Raw genomic sequence first — 17,309 nt, 5'->3', positions numbered from 1 at the left:
GTGTCTGCCTGTGGATTTGGCAATATAGACCCCCCCTAGGAATGCTGAAACATCTGGAGGTAACACAGAAGCCACTCCCACATAAGCAATAGAACCCCGCCTACGTTATAGCAAACAGAGCAAAGTGAGATGATTCACAGTACTGAATGACATTAAGAAGCAAATGGGAACGAACCTTCCAGACACACATTGTGCCCAGGGACTTCCAAGGCTGTCTATGGCTGAGTCAGACTGGAAGGTAGCCCAAGTTAACAGGTCAGGGAAGGATGCTTTGTGCTTCAATAACATACTCAATACTTTTTGCCAAAAACTGAAGGTTGGAAACAGGCCTGCAGAATTGATTCCAAAATAAAAGCTTGATTACCTAACAGCCTTTACATTTTACAACCCGACAAACGACAAAGCGGGAGTGCTGAATAAGAAAAGTCTTCCATGTTACAATAGAAAGGGGTGCTTAAAATCTTTGTCAGCCCCACATTTATCCTGTCTGGTTTGTTTCCAGGGCTCCCTAGCTGACTGAATAAAAATATGTTACAGTGATGGAAACAAGTGATCCTAAAGCATAGATCTTAGCATTAAAGCTGAACAGCTCAATCCCCTTGTAATCAGGTTCAAAAGTCACCCTTGAATTCTGCCTCTGGAGAAGTTGAATGATTACTTTGCGAGGTCACTCTTGGCTTCAAGGCAGTGATATGTGATCATGTTTCTAATAAGTGTACACTTTGTTAAGTAAAATTATTCTGTGATATCATTACATCAAAAGCAGATCTTGGAATTGTGCCTTAGTGGAGAGTTTAGAGAAGACAGAAGACAGTTTTTGCTTTTGTCAGGTGGTTTCACCAACATCCCCCCCCCCCAATTTTCCTTCTACCCAGTGTCATAGACAAGGAGCAGGAGGGGGGAGGGGGGTGGAGAGAGAACCAGGTTAGATTCTTATATGAACAACCGTGAGGCAAATTAGAATCACCTACTCCTCGGTGAACAACTTTCAGAGGCAAGATTTTGCTATGTGTTGCCAATTGCTATGGAGACAGTCACCAGGTTTTTTTTTTTTTTTTGCTTTGTGTACATAACTCTCAATGATATCAATGGACACCATGTGTACACATAAAGGCAGAGAGTTTGCAGGTGAAGAGGCTTACCTTATGTTCATTTGAATGACCAATCCCATGAAAAAGAAGCGGAGTGAGAGTTCACTTGTTGGAGGACTGGGAAACTTGGTAGAAAACATTCACTGAATTAAAACCTCGTGAAAAACAAGCCTACCTAATGTTGTTTGTCACTACGGCCCCTGGAATCATAATGACTCTGGCTATCAGGTGAACAACAGGTTCAATCCGAGGGTTAGCACTCAGGCCTCTCTATTCACACTGGAGATGCTACAGAGCACAGCTACCAGGCAGATGCCTCACAAAGGCAGGTCTAGAGTCTGTCAGATCCTGAGGGAAATAATTTCGAACCAGGATAAATAACTACTCAATAGAAACCTTGCGCAGAAATAAGTTTTAAATATTGTATCAAGATCTTCTCTGCCTGAGCACAGACAAACAAATGAATACGTAATATTTTACAGACAAATCTAGTCGTGGGAGTGGGACCTTTTCTTAAGCACCTTTTCTCTGTGTTTAAAGAAAGAAGGGGACCAGCTTGAAAACCAATAGGAGGGCATGTGTCATCAGACAAGCCACCAAGGATTTTGGTCTGTAGTCTTTTGCATCAGGCCATGTTTCTTAAAGCGGAAGCATCTTGGCACCAAGATAATAGAAGTGCCAGGAGTGGAACGTGGTGGGCATCTTTGGGCCAGCTGTGGGGGATATGGGCTGAGGTGCCATTCCTCCTCCACTGTAAGCATTTTGGCTCAGTGCGGACAGAGGCACACAGCTTTGGCATGGCCCCAAGGGCAAGAGGCAAAGGGGTTTTGGTCCGTGGTTCTTAGCCCTGGCGCATAGTCCTGGAGCAGTCCAGTAGCTGGAGCTGAGCTGTATATATTTTTATTGGGTGAAACTATATTTTCCTGTGATTTTTGTAAGCAGTTTTCAGGATCCCAGTGTGAAGATATCAATACCTAGATAAATAAGTGATCTACCTGGGAAGGGCAGGCAGCAGACTATTTGAACAGAGGTTAGGCAAGCCAGTGAGTCTTCTTGGAGAGGCAATGGTAGTGCACTTCAACTTTAATTAGATCTTCTTTCCCCATCAGGAAGGATCATTGTAAATGTGTACAGAGATTTGTTTCAGCTCTAGAAGTCACAGAAAGTACCCAGAAATCAAACCTAAGAAAGGAAAGCAACAAAAGTCCATGTCTGATATACCAGAATATGAAGAAGGGCTACATTATTGTGAATAAAATAGCTGCCAGCATCCTCTGCAATGTTATGCAGCCAAGCTCTGCACTGGGTTAGGTTATGGGGGGGGGGAGGGTCTCTTGGTATTCTTCAGAACTCACCACCATTTGGCTCAAGTTAATGGGAAGAGATCACATAAGGCCATCTCTTAGCAGCTAGATAAAATTTCCCTGGGGGAATAATCATTTTTGTCATGTTTAAGATAGTGAAGAGCCCTCTGTGTCAAAATCTGGCCTAACTAGCTTAGAAGTGAGATGAAGAGAAATCATCAGAATGGAAATACAATATTTTAAAACGTTTTAGTGTCATTACAGAAATATATATCAAATAAACAGAAATAAAAAGACTAATGACTGTGATATCCATGGGTCTGAACCCAAGATTTTGGAGAATGCCTACATAGAACCTCAACCAAAAGGTGGTTTAAAAGGCCCTCAGTCCAGGGCCAGTTCTTTCCTGTATCATCAGTATCACTGGAGAGCCAGCTTGGTGTAGTGGTTAGGAGTGCAGACTTCTAATCTGGCATGCTGGGTTTGATTCTGCACTCCCCCACATGTAGCCAGCTAGGTGACTTTGACTGTAAGCTGCTTTGATATTCCTTCGGCTAGAGAAAAGCGGCATATAAGAACCAACTCTTCTTCTGTATTAAGGGGAAACTGTCTCTACTTAGGCTATTATATTTATTGTAGACTTTTACTCTTTAAAATTTCTCAGACCATTACAAATTAACTCTCTTGGTAAGTGTCTAGCTTATTTATTGAATATTTTAGGGAGTGAGCACATTTTTATATCACTTCTTCCCAGGGAGGCCTACTTGGTTTGCAGTTAACTCTAACAGCTGGGGAAGTAAAGGCAGATGAAAGTGCCTGGACACTGGGAGGTGCTATGTTTCCCACTGCACATGTTTGATGCTTCTCTCTGTCTGTGAATGAAGCTTCTGTCTGACTTTTGGTCTGTGTTTTGCTGCTTTTGCTTTTAAATATAAAGCTTCTAACTGGGAATTAGCATGAGTGTTCTCTCAGCAGCAAAGGCCACACATGAGTCTTAACTCTGGATTGTGGAGGGAAAGGCATTCTGCTTATGCTCAGGGGCCTCCTTGGCTTTCTTTTAAATGATTGTCACGCTGATTGCTAGGGGCTAATGCAGTCTCGAAAACGGAAGATACAACAGGCAAGTACAAAAGCACCCAACGGGCTCTGGGAAGTGAGGGAGAATGGCGCCCCCCCCCCCCCCATTATATCACGGCTGCTCTGCGATTTGCATTGGGTTTGGCTGCAGTTCTCCAAGCGCCCGGTAGAGGCTACTGTCGATCGCCTCAAGCCGCAGCAAAAGGCCCTTAAGGCAGAAGTGAAGTCCCCACCCAGGGTCCGGGAGAGCGGGGCTGCATTTACTGGAAGGCTCAAGCAGGAAGAGGAGGGAGGGGAAAACACCACTTCTAGCCTCCCGTCTCATGAACAAAATGTTGAATTGTAGATGCAGGAGCTCCACAACCGTTCCGGCCTCCGCCCCACCCCAGTCGATGCCAGGATTTGCTTAGGTTCTTGGGAGAACAGTTTCCAGGGATCAGTTACTGGTGGATCCCGCCCACGGCACCTCTCCGCCCCCTGCGCGCCCCCCCCCCTTATTGGGACCTCACCGGAGAACATTTGGCTGGGGCTTGTAGCGTGTGGCTCCCGCAGGGGCGTCAAACAGCTGGGTGAGCCCGGTCAGAATCCCAGTAGATGAACTATGATCCCACCCCCCACCCCGCCCGACAAACAAAAGGGGTCGCGCTGGTGTTTTGCGCAGAACGGGAAACTTATGAAAAGCAAAACGAAGAAGCCTGCGCTCGGTACCAAACACATCAGTTCGCTCGCGTGCAGGGAACTGTACGTAGATGCAGCCTCTCTTTTTCTCGCGCGGAAGATGAGCGGCTTGAAGTTCTGCAGGATCTGAAAACGGGCGACCTGCTCGCCTGGGATTCCCGGGCCCTTCTCCGAGTGGCCTGCAGGCCCTGCTGCTCGTTTTCTGCAGTGGACATCCGCCTCGACGTTCAGAGTGTGGGGAGATAGATGCATGCCCGGTTGACCCCCTGACTTTCGGGCTCAGGAACACCAGGCTGGAGACACAAAAGGTGGACAATCAGCCGGCTCGGCTCACAACTCCTTCCCACTCGGGGCCCTAATGGGATCGGGGGAAATGCCATCTGCGCAGGAGAGGAGGCGGGGCATTCTCAAAAGGCGCGGCGGGAGGGGACATCCAGTGGCCTGGCCGGGATCCAATTACCAAGCTAAGAAAACTTAGTTTAAGTTTTCGAGACGGCGGCGATTTTTCACCACTTCGCGTGCAGGTTACGGCGTCCCAGGAACTGTGCTCCTGAGGAGGAGCGGACCATCCGAAACAACGGGGTGGGGTGGGGGGGGGGGGTCTGCTGTGCCTGAGGGTCTCCCGGGAAATCGCCGCCCTTTTAAGGAAACTGAAGTGCCCTGAAGCTTTCGGGAAGTGGGTGTGGCTTAGGACACTGTTGGGGAGTGCCCAGCCCAATTTTCTCCTTTCTTTATGCCACCTGCCGCTGCCGCCCCCATCCTATCACTCATTTAAACAATATTTCATTCATTCATTCAATTCCTGCCAAGGGTAGTCAACCTGTGGTCCTCCAGATGTCCATGGACTACAATTCCCATGAGCCCCTGCCAGCATTTGCTGTTGTAGTCCATGGACATCTGGAGGACCACAGGTTGACTACTCCTGCGGGTACGCCACCCTCTCGGAACAGCCGTCTCAGGATGGTTTACAGCATAAAATTTGACTTTTATGGTAACCAGTTTCTATTTTATTTACTGGCTCCATTGATACCTTGCTTTTCTCCTGGTGGGTACCCAAAATGACTGGCGACACAACCCCTCCTGGCACACAACCCTGCCAGACGAGTCATGCGGAGAGTGTGGCGCCTGGCTGTCAGTGGAGAAGGGAACCCTGCCCGGATGTCCCGGATTCAAGTTCAGCAGTCTAACGGCAGGGAGTCTGTGGGATTCTGTCACAGAGTGATGAACGCATCACCAAATGGCAGTCTTAAGGTAGAGACCCCCGAACAAAGAATGCCTGTACGCTAAGGTGACCAGATTGTTCCACTTTTGGAGGAACATCTGGGGGTACCTGGCAAATTGTACTTATGTTAAAATTAAAATATATATATTACAATACTATTTTTGCATTCTATTCATTCTATGAAACTTTTTGTTGCTCCATATAGACCAAATTTTTAATCAAGACACTCCCCCCCCCCCCCCCGTTAATGGCCTTACCAGTGTTAAAATCTGGTCACCTTGCTGTACGCAGGGAGAAGAGGGGTGGATTTGGAAACAAAACGCCCCGAGAAAGAGAAGTGAGAGAGAGAATGAAGCCAACCCTCGGTAGCAGCTGCGTTGAAACTGCATAGCCAATCAGATCTTCAACGGCCAATCAAAAGTCTTACTGATAAAGTCCCACCTGGAGGGGTTTCATGAATGGGTGGAAGTTAATTAATTTTTAATTAATTGTAGATGCAGGAGCTCCACAACCGTTCTGGTCACACACACACACACACATATATCCCTTGTCGACTTGCCCCTCCCCCAAATGGTCAATGGTAGGCCTGGAGGGGGTGAGGGGTGGGCCCCCAGGTGGTCATGTGCACAGCTATGCTTGCCAACCATATTCTGCAGGGTTGCGAAGCTTGGGGTTTCTTGAAGCATGAAGAATATTTCAAGGGGTTTTCAATGATAAAAAAAAAAAAAAGTTCAATAAGGCCGCTATAAACTCTAGTTGGGCGGTAGGTTGGGGATCCCTGGTGTAGCCAAACTACCACTTTAACCAACATGAGAATCAATCCCTAGAGAATTTTAACCAAAAATGTCTAAAAAGCAATGCTCGCTAGCGACAAGAAGAACACACTGGCATGATTTCAGTGCATTCTCCATTCTCCCCATTCGCCTTTGAATCCAAGACCAAACTATGAAAGTCAAGTCGGTGTTGCCACTTTGGCAAAACTCCTCTTGACCCTTCCAAATTCCCCTTCTTGCCTAGTCCTGTTACAAACTTCTGTTCTGTATCCCGAGTCACAATGCAGCCCTACCGTGGATCAGAGGCTCCAGTCGCTCTTTCTTGCCCCGCCTTAGAAGGGGCGACATCCCACCCCCCCTTTTCTCACACAGGAGGGAACAAGCCCGCTCCTAAGGCGGTGCTTGCTGGGAGGGAGGGACACCCCTTGCGAAACCCAGCGATAAAGACCCCCGCCCCCAGTTACTTTGCTTCATAACTGTCGTGTTTTATTCATAGGCGATCAGGGTCCTCAGACGCTCCCTTGGCTGAGATGGTTAGCTTGACCATACTCCGCCTTTCTAATTGAGGCGCCAGGCGGATTCCTAGCTCGGTAGCTCCTGGGAGCTGGAAGACTTTCCGGCCCTAAAGCAGGATCGATCTGAAGCCAGGCTGCGGTGCCCGGGAGGCGAGAGAGGGCAGTTCATGGTTGCCAGGAGGAGCTGAGCATCCGGACCCCGGCCTGTCGAGGGCCTCCCGTCCTGCCTCGCCCAGTCTTTCCCCGGTACTCTGAGCCCGCAAGACAGGTCTGGCTTCCGGGATGGGGAGAAACTGGCCTCAAACCACACCCTCCCAGGAGGAGCTGGGCAGGTCGGATGAGATCATGCCGGAGATCAGTTCCTTTTTTAAAAGAAGAGTTAGAAACCAGAGAATGTTCTCGGGCCTGGACCTTTCCCTGCTTCTGGGCTTGTGGGATGACGCAGGGGTAGTCAAACTGCGGCCCTCCAGATGTCCATGGACTACAATTCCCATGAGCCCGCTGGCAGGGGCTCATGGGAGTTGTAGTCTATGGACATCTGGAGGGCCGCAGTTTGACTACCCCTGATAAAGCCTTGAGCCCGTCTGGCTGCCTCTGTAGGCTTCCGAGAGCCCGGATTGGTGCTCCACGGCATGCTAGAGTCCCCAGGAGTCTTCCAGTGATCCTCCGCTGGCTGCGGGGGCTGAAGACCCATTCCTCTCGCCCACCCATCTGCCTCCAGGGAAGCGGGGCAGCTTGTGATTCCCCTTTCCCCATTTCAGTAGCATCACAACACCACGAGTCAGAAGATACCCGTGATGTGGCTCTTGGCCATTCCCCAGCGCCATTCCCCAGAGCTGCACTGGCCGGTCTCTCGGGAAAGCGGAGTTGGGTTTGCCAGTTGTGACTGACAGGGGCTCAGCAGCCACCTGAGCACAGCCCCAGGTGAACTGAGGGTGGCAAGGTTTTCGATTATACACAGTCCCAGCTATCAAAGTAAATGCCAAAGGTCGTGGTCGTGGTGTATTAATGTTGACTTGCAAATCAATATCCAAGTTTTAGACACTAAATCCTCTCATTATTTCCAGGCCTTACTTTTGCAGGGGAGGAAAATAAGACCCATCCTACTTTTTAACATCTATACTCCACCTAAATTACCGGCTTCCCTAAATGGTGAAAACAGTTGGAATCTATTAATAGACACCTTGGAACGTTTAACTTCTCAGTTTTCCAATGCCAATTTAGTACTTTGTGGAGATTTTAATGCCAGAATTGGCCCTGGCCTATCTAACTCCTTGTTAAGGCATAAAAACCAGATTGCAACTGCTGCTTGTATCTTAGACCGAGCTTCAAAGGACTTAGTTAGTAATAGACCAGGGTTAAAACTTCCTGAATTGACTTCTGATTTTAACTTATGTATTCTAAATGTAATTTTGGGGCGGCGGCAATGGGGGATGTCTCCCGCCTGGAATAGCTCCAGCTAATCTGATCTCGTCAGATTTCGAAAGGGAAGCAGGATCGGCCTTGGTCAGTATTGGAATGGGAGATGACCAGAAAGTGTCATTGGCAGGAGGAGGCTGATTCTGTGAAGGCTCAAGGGGGTGGCAGGTGACAGTGGATAAATTATAGGGTTGTGAGTGTCCTGCATAGTGCAGGGGGGTTGGACTGGATGACCCATGTGGTCCCTTCCAACTCTATTATCCTAAAAATAAGAAAGCAAAACAAAAAAAACCCTTGAATACACCTTGAGGTAGAGAACGGGCTATAACCCTTGCTCTTCCTCACCTACGCAGAGGCAGGTGATGGCAAACCATGTCTCTTGCCTTGAAAACCGTGCGGGATGACCAGCAGTTGGCTTCCCTGGGCTGCAGGGAAACAAAGGGGAATGTGGTTCTTTGATGCTGCAGAATGTGTGTGTCTGTTGGGCTGACAGACTGGCAAACCCAAAGTCACCCAAGGAACTCAAGGCAGAGGCGGGTGTTGAACCACATACACCCCAGATCCTAGTGAGACAGGCTGACCTCCCAGGCCACACTGGCCCCAAGGCAGCCACCTTTCCCGGGCCCATCCTAACCATACAGCCTAAGGAATCATGATAGAAGCCCATTTTATTTCTGCAAGACAAAGTTTGCGTCCAGCGGCACCTTTAAGACCAACAGCATTAGTCAAGATATAAGCTTCCCACACTTCAAGACACAGGAAAGTTTACACCTTTAATTTAAAAAAAAATTGGTCTTAAAGGTGTGGTCACACCCCAGTTCCCCAAAGCCAAGTCCACAGACTCTAGAGAACAGGGTGGCACACAAGAAGACAAAACAGTTACAAAACCCAAGAAGGCAGATAGTCTATCCTCCTTGGCTGGTAGTCTGCCACCACCTCTGAAAGGGTCCCTAGGTGTCCAAGACCCAGAGGCAGTCTTGAGAGGGAATCAGAGCCGCGCTGCACACTGCACATGCGCGGCCGGGACGCACATGCGCACATGCGCCGTACGTGGCTGAAATTGCACATGTGTGGCACTTTTGCGCATGCACGAAAGTGCAGCGCATGCACAATTTCGGCCACGCATGGCGCATGCACGGTGCACAGCCCAGCCCCGCATGCGCGATGCGCGGGCGGGGCAATTGCCCTGCCGGTCCCCAGCCTCAGAAAGGTTGGGGACCACTGCTGTACACCAGACATTGCCTATTCCAACAAAGGTGAAGCGCAGCCCCTGAAATGAAAATTGGTTTTGTACTCCGAAGGCTGGAAAGCAAAGTCACTGGTTCAATGAGCCTAACTTCCAAGGTAGGCACCTTCCGGCATGAAATTGCAACTGGAAGTACATTATCAAAACGTTATGCACAGGTTGGATCCGGCTGCAAAAGCACACTGAGAGCGCACTATCCAACGTGTGAGATCAGAGAGGGGCTGGCATGCCTGAATCCCAGCAGCTTCTCTGAGGAGAAGCCTGTTCCAAAGGGCTGGCTGGGTTCCTCTTCTCCTGCTGATCTCCCAGCCAAGCTTCCAAGACCTGTATCTGGCCTATTGCAAAAGTGCTCTTAAAATAGGACACTCTTTAGGGTCTCTTGCCTTGAGAAAGGGGCGTCTTCAGACTGACTGAGGAAAGGCAGGTTGCTGCAGAGCTCATGAGACCACTGGGAAGAGGGTCCAAAGATGGGCTAAAATTGGCTTTTTGGAGTGCCTCCCTTTCGCTCCTTTGCAAGACATCTCGTAGCCTTGCAAGAGGCCGCAGGGCTTCCCCTGCTTCTGGCCAAGAGTTCCGCCTTCTGTTTTAGCACCTAAGAGACCAGTTATTTGCCCGTCTGATCTGGGCCAGGAGGGCCCTGCTTTCTTCGGAGGAGAGAGCCATAAGGTGGAACTGATGAAGCCAGGGTGAATTGGGGAACCCTCCTGAGTGCATTACAAAGCCGGGGCGAGGCCTCACTGACTGACGGTGAGGCTCTCCGACAAGCTACACAGTTCATTGGAGGCTTTTCTGAAAGCCAGAGGTCACCCATATATATCGCCCCTCTGGACATTTAGACATTCTTTGTGAGACACTGGCTGGGAACAATGATCCAGTGGTCTGTAATCCATCTGAATAGTGATAGGAGTCAGCAGAGGAGGATGGCTAAGGGGTTGATGGGTACCCCCAACCATAAAGGTTGGACTATTTATGTATTTACCTAATTTTCTATCCACTGTTCTCCCCCTGGTGGAGGCCAAGAGCCACTTTTACCCTTGGACCAAGGTCACCCAGTAAGTTTTCATGGCAGAGTGTGAATATGAACCCGAGTCTCCCAGATCCTAGTTCAACATTCTAACCGCTACACCATGCTCGCTCTAGACTTTACACACTACCTGTGAAAGGTAGAGGCAGGATTCGCAAGAGGACCCACCTGCCCTCGTCATTCAAGGGCCAGAGTCATGTCTGGGAGACCATGGCTCAAATTGCTGCTCTCCCATAGATGCTCACTGGCTTTGGGTGACTGTCAGCCAGTCATTGTCACTCAGGGTTGATGGTGAGTGGGTCAAATGGAGGGAAGGAAATGCCCTAAGCCTCTTTGGGTCCCCCTTGGGGAGATAATCAGGGAATAAATACAATAAATATTTTCAAGCAGCATCATGGAGGAGAAGAGCTGTGTGGCCATCGTGCACTCTGGCAACAGTCCACAATCTGCTTTGCTCCGGAGCATCTGAACAGGACTTCCTCAGGGCCCCATGCCTAGTCTGTCAGAAACTTCAGGCAACGTCCAGGGTCTGCCCCAACAGGGAGATGGCTGGGGGGGTGCCACTTTCTGCTTTACACCCCTTGATTTTGGGGGCAAATAGTCCATATCATAGAGGAGGATCCTGAAAGGCAGAATCTGACATCACATTCTTTAAAAATTGCCTCCAAAGCAGTTGCCCTGTTTCCACTGGAACTGTCCACCCATGAAAAGAATCTCTGGGGAAGACCCCAGACCAAGCACTTGTTGAAATAGACAATGTCTGGTGTACAAAGAGAAGAGAAGAAGACCCTGAAGAGGGCAACAAGAAAACTGTTAGATAGGTCAGAGAGTTCAGGACCTGCCTGTCTGTCTGTCTGTCCGTCCCTAGATTGCTACTCTTAGGGCAATATCCTCCTTCTTAGAAGCCCCCCCCCTCTCTCTTTCCTCTTAGGTAGCCATGTAGAGAGACACCTGTCCATATCTCTCCTCTGCACTATCACAGTATGTTGTTCCACAAATAAATCCTTTTATCTCCTTTATCCTAAAATACAGTGTGTGCATATCTATGAGTTATTTACCCCGCTAACAATAGGGTTATGGGCCCAGAGGACAATGCTAATTAGGTAAAGACAGGAGATTGCTCGAGGCTTGGTCAGAGCAGGCAGAACAAAGGATCAAAGATGGCGACCACCTGTAGAGTTCAACACGGGCACTCAATCGAGAAACTTACAGAGCACAATTACCTCCTTTGGAAAGTTAGGATTAAAGCCTTGATGCTCGAACAGGGAATCTTCGATGCCATTGATCGCTCGAGAGAGACTGATGCTGTGGGCCGGAAAATGTGGGACACTCAGGTGTTACCCAAATTGCTGGGGATAGCAAGAGGTTGGGTAACACAGGATCTTTACTACCAATTTTTACGGGGTCCTTTCCCTGGAAGAAACCCTTTTTAAATGAAGAAGACAAAAGCTTACACTCAGGGGATTTATTTGGGAAAATATCAGGGTTACATTCAAAACACACACCGAAGCAAAAACCATACATACACTAAGTTCTACAGGAGGACAAGTTACACTAAGTTCTACAGGGGGACAAGTTCAAGATACTGCACCTTTCTTGGATCCAAGCAGCCCAGACACAGGGTTGACGACATCAGGGGTGGACAGGATGCCGGGTGTGGATAACACAACACACACACACACACACACACAGGGTGTGCGCAAGGCTTGATATAGTGTTTGAAATTCCCGGGCCAGCCCTAGAGACTGCCCACTGGGAGGTCCATGATTGATGATTGGTCTCTGATATTATGCGTACCTGATAGGTGAGTTTGAACTGTGATGTCACTAGAGTGGGAGGTGTGGAGTAATCTCTTCAAGTAGAACAATACCTTGGCTACGTGTAATGTGTGGCTAATGGCCTTGTCTGTTTTATCAGGAAGGACTGGGGGAAGACATTTGGGGATAAGAGATGGTGCTAGACAGAAATTACACTGGGCAAGAGAGACAAACCAAGGTGCAGTTAGTACCTTGAAGGGATATTCCTTTCCTGTAGATAGTCTAATGGTCTTTGGCTGGGGGGGGGATTTAGATAACGTGCACATTTAGCTCAGTCAGTTGGGCAAGGAGGAAATGTAAGAAATCTAGTGAAGCCCAAACAAGATGGAGACTTAGCCTGGCTTCCTAGGTTTCCTAAGGGGCCCTACTGACTCCATAGTCAGTCTCTGCCAGGCTGGTTTCTGTGTGTGCCAACCTGCTCAGAGTCCAGTCATGGGCTTCTGTGCATGAAGGTATCTCTGTGTGAGGCACCCTTCCATTTTGGGCTACCTCTCGGGTAACACAGGATGCAAAGGCACAGGGACTGGTAATTAGATCCGTTAATGATCACGATCTTTTGAGGGTTTTAGATATGCAAACTGCCAAAGACATGCGGCAAGAGCTTGAAAAACTTTGTTAACGTCTCTTTAAAGAGCCAATTGTATTTGTCTGAATCACTTTACACCATTTGTATGCATAAGGATGGCAATTTGAGAGCTCATCTTGACAAAATACTTTCCCTTGCAAAGCAATTGCGTAGCTCTAGAAAGGACATTAATGATGACGATTTAAAAGTATTTATTCTGATAAGCCTTCCAGAGTCATATAAGCATGTTGTGTCTCAGACTGAAGCAAAAAACAACAGGCCTCTAGCAGAAGTCATTAGCATGTTGGAAGAATTGTATAAGAAGGCATCATTAAAGAAGGCATCATTAAAGTATTATATAAGAAGGCATCATTATTTGAGAAGGCATCATTAAAAAGTGAGCCGCAATCAGCCCTCAATGTAAATAACAAAGGGGTAAACTGCTACCACTGTGACAAGGAGATACACATTCAGTGGCAATGTATATTTGGAGAACAAAAGGATGCTGCTGTGAAACCCAGAGAGCACAAAGCCAAATAGCAGCCTGCTAAAGAGCGAAAGAGCAGGGATAGCAATCCAAACAGAAAGCCAGATAGAGATTTTAAATGCCCAGAAAGTTTATCAAAGTGAAATTTGGTACCTAGATTCTGGATCAGCGGCCCATATGTGTGGTAATCATCAGAACTTTATAACTTTGGATGATAGTAAAAAACAAGAATTAACAGTAGCTGACGGCAAGTCAATGCTTTGTAAAAGGATTGGAACAGCTCAATTAAGATGCAAATTGCCCTCAGGTAAAATTCAAGATATCTTGATAAAGGACTGTTTGTTTGTCTCTTCTCTTGCGAATAATCTCCTCTCAGTGGAAGCAATCACAAAGGAATTCATGTATCTTTTAACAGAGAAAAATGCCATATTAAGGATGGAGATGAGCTAATAGTCACTGCAAGCAAGATTGGTGAATTGTACATGTATGCACAGTGTGAACCTTGTAGAAACAGAAACTGTTCGTCATTGTGGCATAGATGTTTTGGGCATAGAGATTGTCAAGCAACTGAGGAATTTGAAAGGCAGAATTTAACAAGGGCCTTGCTAACCAAAAGATGTTTTACTGAAACAGAGAGTGATGTGTGCTGCCTTAAAGCGAAAGGCAGGCGGCAAAGCTTCAAAGGGCAGCATGGCTTGCAAAAGACAAAGGGGCAATTAGAATGAATACATAGTGATGTTTGTGGCCCAATGAAGACAGCGACCCCCAGTGGGAACAGATATATACTGACTTTTATTGATGACTATACACAGTTTGCAGTAACTTATCTATTCAAAGAAAAGAGTCAAGTATTCGAAAAATGTAAGGAGTATCTAGCACTGGCCAGCAACAGGTTTAGAGGTGTCAAACCATGAGTACTTTTGTCAAATAATGGGGGAGAATATATGGGACGTGAAATGAAAAGTTATCTGGCTGAGCAAGGCATAGAGCACCACTTTACTGCCTCATATACCCCAGAGCAGAATGGTGTAGCAGAGAGGAAGAACCGCTCTTTCACAGAAATGTGTAAATTGAAGCCGACTTACCTGAGAAGTATTGGGGAGAGGCGATTAACACTGCTACCTACCTGCAAAATAGATTGCCTATAAAAGGTGCTACAGCTATGCCTTATGAAGTGTTGTATGGGCAGAAGCCCAGTATGAATCATTTAAAGGTGTTTGGATCTAAAGCTTACACCTACATTCCTAAAGAGAAGCAAGCCAAGCTGGATCTTCATGCAGAAGAAGGCATTTTTGTTGGCTACGCAATGAGATGTAAAGATTACAGGTTCTTTGACCCACAGACATACAGAGTTATGATCTGCAATGCAGTGTACATTGATGACAATCCTAGAAGCATAAAAGTTGTGGACATCAGTGAATCTTCAACAGAAAGGGATGAAGCATTGCAACCAGAAACAGTGTTTCTCAGTGCTGTGGAGAACACAGAAGAAGACTCAACTGCAGAACCTCAGGAACCAGAAGGGGTTGCAGAGCCAAGTGTCAGATGATCCAGAACAAAGGAGTAGCACCAGACAGATTTTCTTATCTGATAAAGGCAGAAGCAGCACCTGAACCTTCCACATGGAAAGACATAGAAAGGATGCCTGCCAACGGAGCAGAAAAATGGAGAAAAGCTGCAGAAGAAAAGATTGAATCTCTGATCAACAATCAAACATGAACACTCACAGATCTGCCTCCAGGGAAGAGGATAGTTGGTTGCAAATCGATCTTCAAAACCAAATTTGGAGCAGAAGGGGAAGTACAAAGGCACAAAGCAAGTTTGTTTGCCAAAGGATACTCCCAGAAGTATGGAGAAGATTATGATGAAACCTTCACACCAGTGGTGAGACACACTTCAGTTAGAATGCTCTTGAGAATAGCAGCAGCAAGAAAGATGTATGTGGAGCATCTGGATGTAAAGACTGCATGGAACAGCCACCAGGATTTGAAAGGCACAGAGACAAGAATCTTGTATGCAAGCGGAAAAAGAGCATCTATGGACTGAAACAGGCTACAAGATGCTGGAATGAGAAACTGCATCAACTGCTAACCAAGGAAGGGTTAGAGCAAGGCAAAGCAGAACCCTGTCTCTATTCAAGATATAGAGACAACAGATGGACTTATATTCTGATTGGTGAAGATGATCACCTGTTATGATGCCTAAAAGGACTGTGAGGAAATAGTTCAGTGTCTGAAGCAAGCTGTTTCCACAACTGAACCAGGATGTGTATCCACAGCAAAAGTGTGCAACCAATTGAAATGGATACAGCAACATGAAGGAAGATGGGCTGGTTGAGCTGGACTACTGTACTACAAGTGAAATGATCATAGATGTGCTCATCAAGCCACTCTCCAGGGAGAAGTTTCAAAGTCTCTGTAAGAAGATGAACCTTGTGGACTTTGTACACTAGACCTTGAGTAACCATCTTCAAGTATTTAAAAGGGTGCCATATGGAGGATGGAAGTGAATTGTTCTCTCTTGCCCCAGAGGGACAGACCAGAACAAATGGGATGAAATTAATTCAAAAGAAATTCCAACTAAACATCCAGAAGAAGTTCCTGACAGTTAGAGTGGTTTCTCAGGCTTCCTCGGGAGGTGGTGGGTTCTCCATCTTTGGAAACTTTTTAAACAGAGGCTAGATAGCCATCTGACAGAGAGGCTGATTCTGTGAAGGCAAAGGGGTGGCAGGTTACAGTAGATGAGCGATTGGGATGTGAGTGTCCTGCATAGGGCAGGGGGTTGGACTAGATGACCCATGAGGTCCCTTCCAACTCTATTATTCTATGATTCTATGATTCTAAGGGGTGTTGGAATAGACAATGTCTGGTGTACAAAGCGAAGAAGAGAAGAAGACCCTGCAGGGGTCAGCAAGAAGACTGTTAGATATGTCAGAGAGTTCAGGACCTTTTTACCTATTAAGTGTGCTTTCTTGTCTGTCCCTAGACTGCTACTCTTAGGGCAATAGCCTCCTTCTTCATGGAAGCTTCTTCTCTCTTTCTTCTTAAGTAGCCATGTAGAGCAGACACCTGTCCCTATCTCTCCACTGCACTTTCACAGTATGGCGTTCCATAAATAAATCCTTTTATCTCCTTTATCCTAAAACACAGCACGTGCATAGCTATGACTTATTTACCCTGCTAACAACACTAAAAGGGGTTCCATTTGGAACTGGGGGTCCCAGACAAATCCTAATCTTTTGGACAGATCACTTCTTCCATTTTAACAGAAGTGTTCACTATCCATCCATAATTCATCTACCCAGCCAACCACCTACCTATCCTAAAATACAGTGTGTGCATATCTATGACTTATTTACCCAGCTAACAATACTGACCTTTAGGGAAATGTACACATCCTCCATTTTCAGATCTCCTCTTCAAGAGCAACTCTACTCAGGTTACGCTCCTTAGTGACCAGGGGGACAGCAAATTCAGGTGAATGGCACCTGCTGGTTACGATGCTGTTTCCAGAGAGTCCCCCTGATTCCCCTTTTGCCAGCCAGTCCCCCTGATTCTAATAAGGCTCATATCTGGTTACATATATTTCTGATTTGGAGCATTATCTTTGTTTCAGGAGAGTTGAAATCTCTTCAGAAGGCTTCAGATCCGGGCATTACCTTGTACAAAGTCATTAAGGCCGAGATTCTGTGGATATCCTCCAAGGGAAACTAGTTTATGGACGTGATGTTGAAAGTCAGGGTTGACTGCTCCCTGCCAGTGCCCCCAGAAAGCCCTTGCACCATGGTGAAAGCATCAGTATAAGCCCAAGGATTTCAGTTCAGCAGAAACCCTACCGAAAGTTGTTGGGGAGGTGCACAGAATAGGGGAAGATTTCTGGAAACCGAGCTCCCCATCATTGGATTCTGGAAGTTTTCCTGAGATCTCCCCTGCACCGTTTTCAGAACACTAGTTTGGGAGCAGAATTCATTGAAACATATGGGACTTAAGGCAAGCCATCATCTGTTGGAGATCTGAATTAAGCGAGCTCTTGAAGGCCAGTGTCTGAAGTGATGCCTTCAGTTCCCTCCCCTCCTTTCCCTTTTAAATCTG

General features: G+C 47.1%; 1 long non-coding RNA gene across 1 annotated transcript; it reads right to left on the bottom strand.

Annotated features, from left to right (window-relative positions):
• Positions 1-2,138: 2,138 nt before the first annotated feature.
• Positions 2,139-16,963, bottom strand: LOC143828818 (uncharacterized). The gene is made up of 3 exons (XR_013227901.1): positions 16,595-16,963; positions 4,181-4,443; positions 2,139-2,273 (listed from the first exon to the last, which is right to left on the bottom strand). It is a non-coding gene; the product is annotated as an uncharacterized LOC143828818 (long non-coding RNA).
• Positions 16,964-17,309: the final 346 nt, after the last annotated feature.

This window comes from Paroedura picta, chromosome 2 (genome assembly GCF_049243985.1).
Source record: "Paroedura picta isolate Pp20150507F chromosome 2, Ppicta_v3.0, whole genome shotgun sequence".
NCBI classification, from domain to species: domain Eukaryota; kingdom Metazoa; phylum Chordata; class Lepidosauria; order Squamata; family Gekkonidae; genus Paroedura; species Paroedura picta.
The sequence above is the reverse complement of the archived record's forward strand: the minus strand, read 5'-3'. Positions and strand labels throughout refer to the sequence as shown.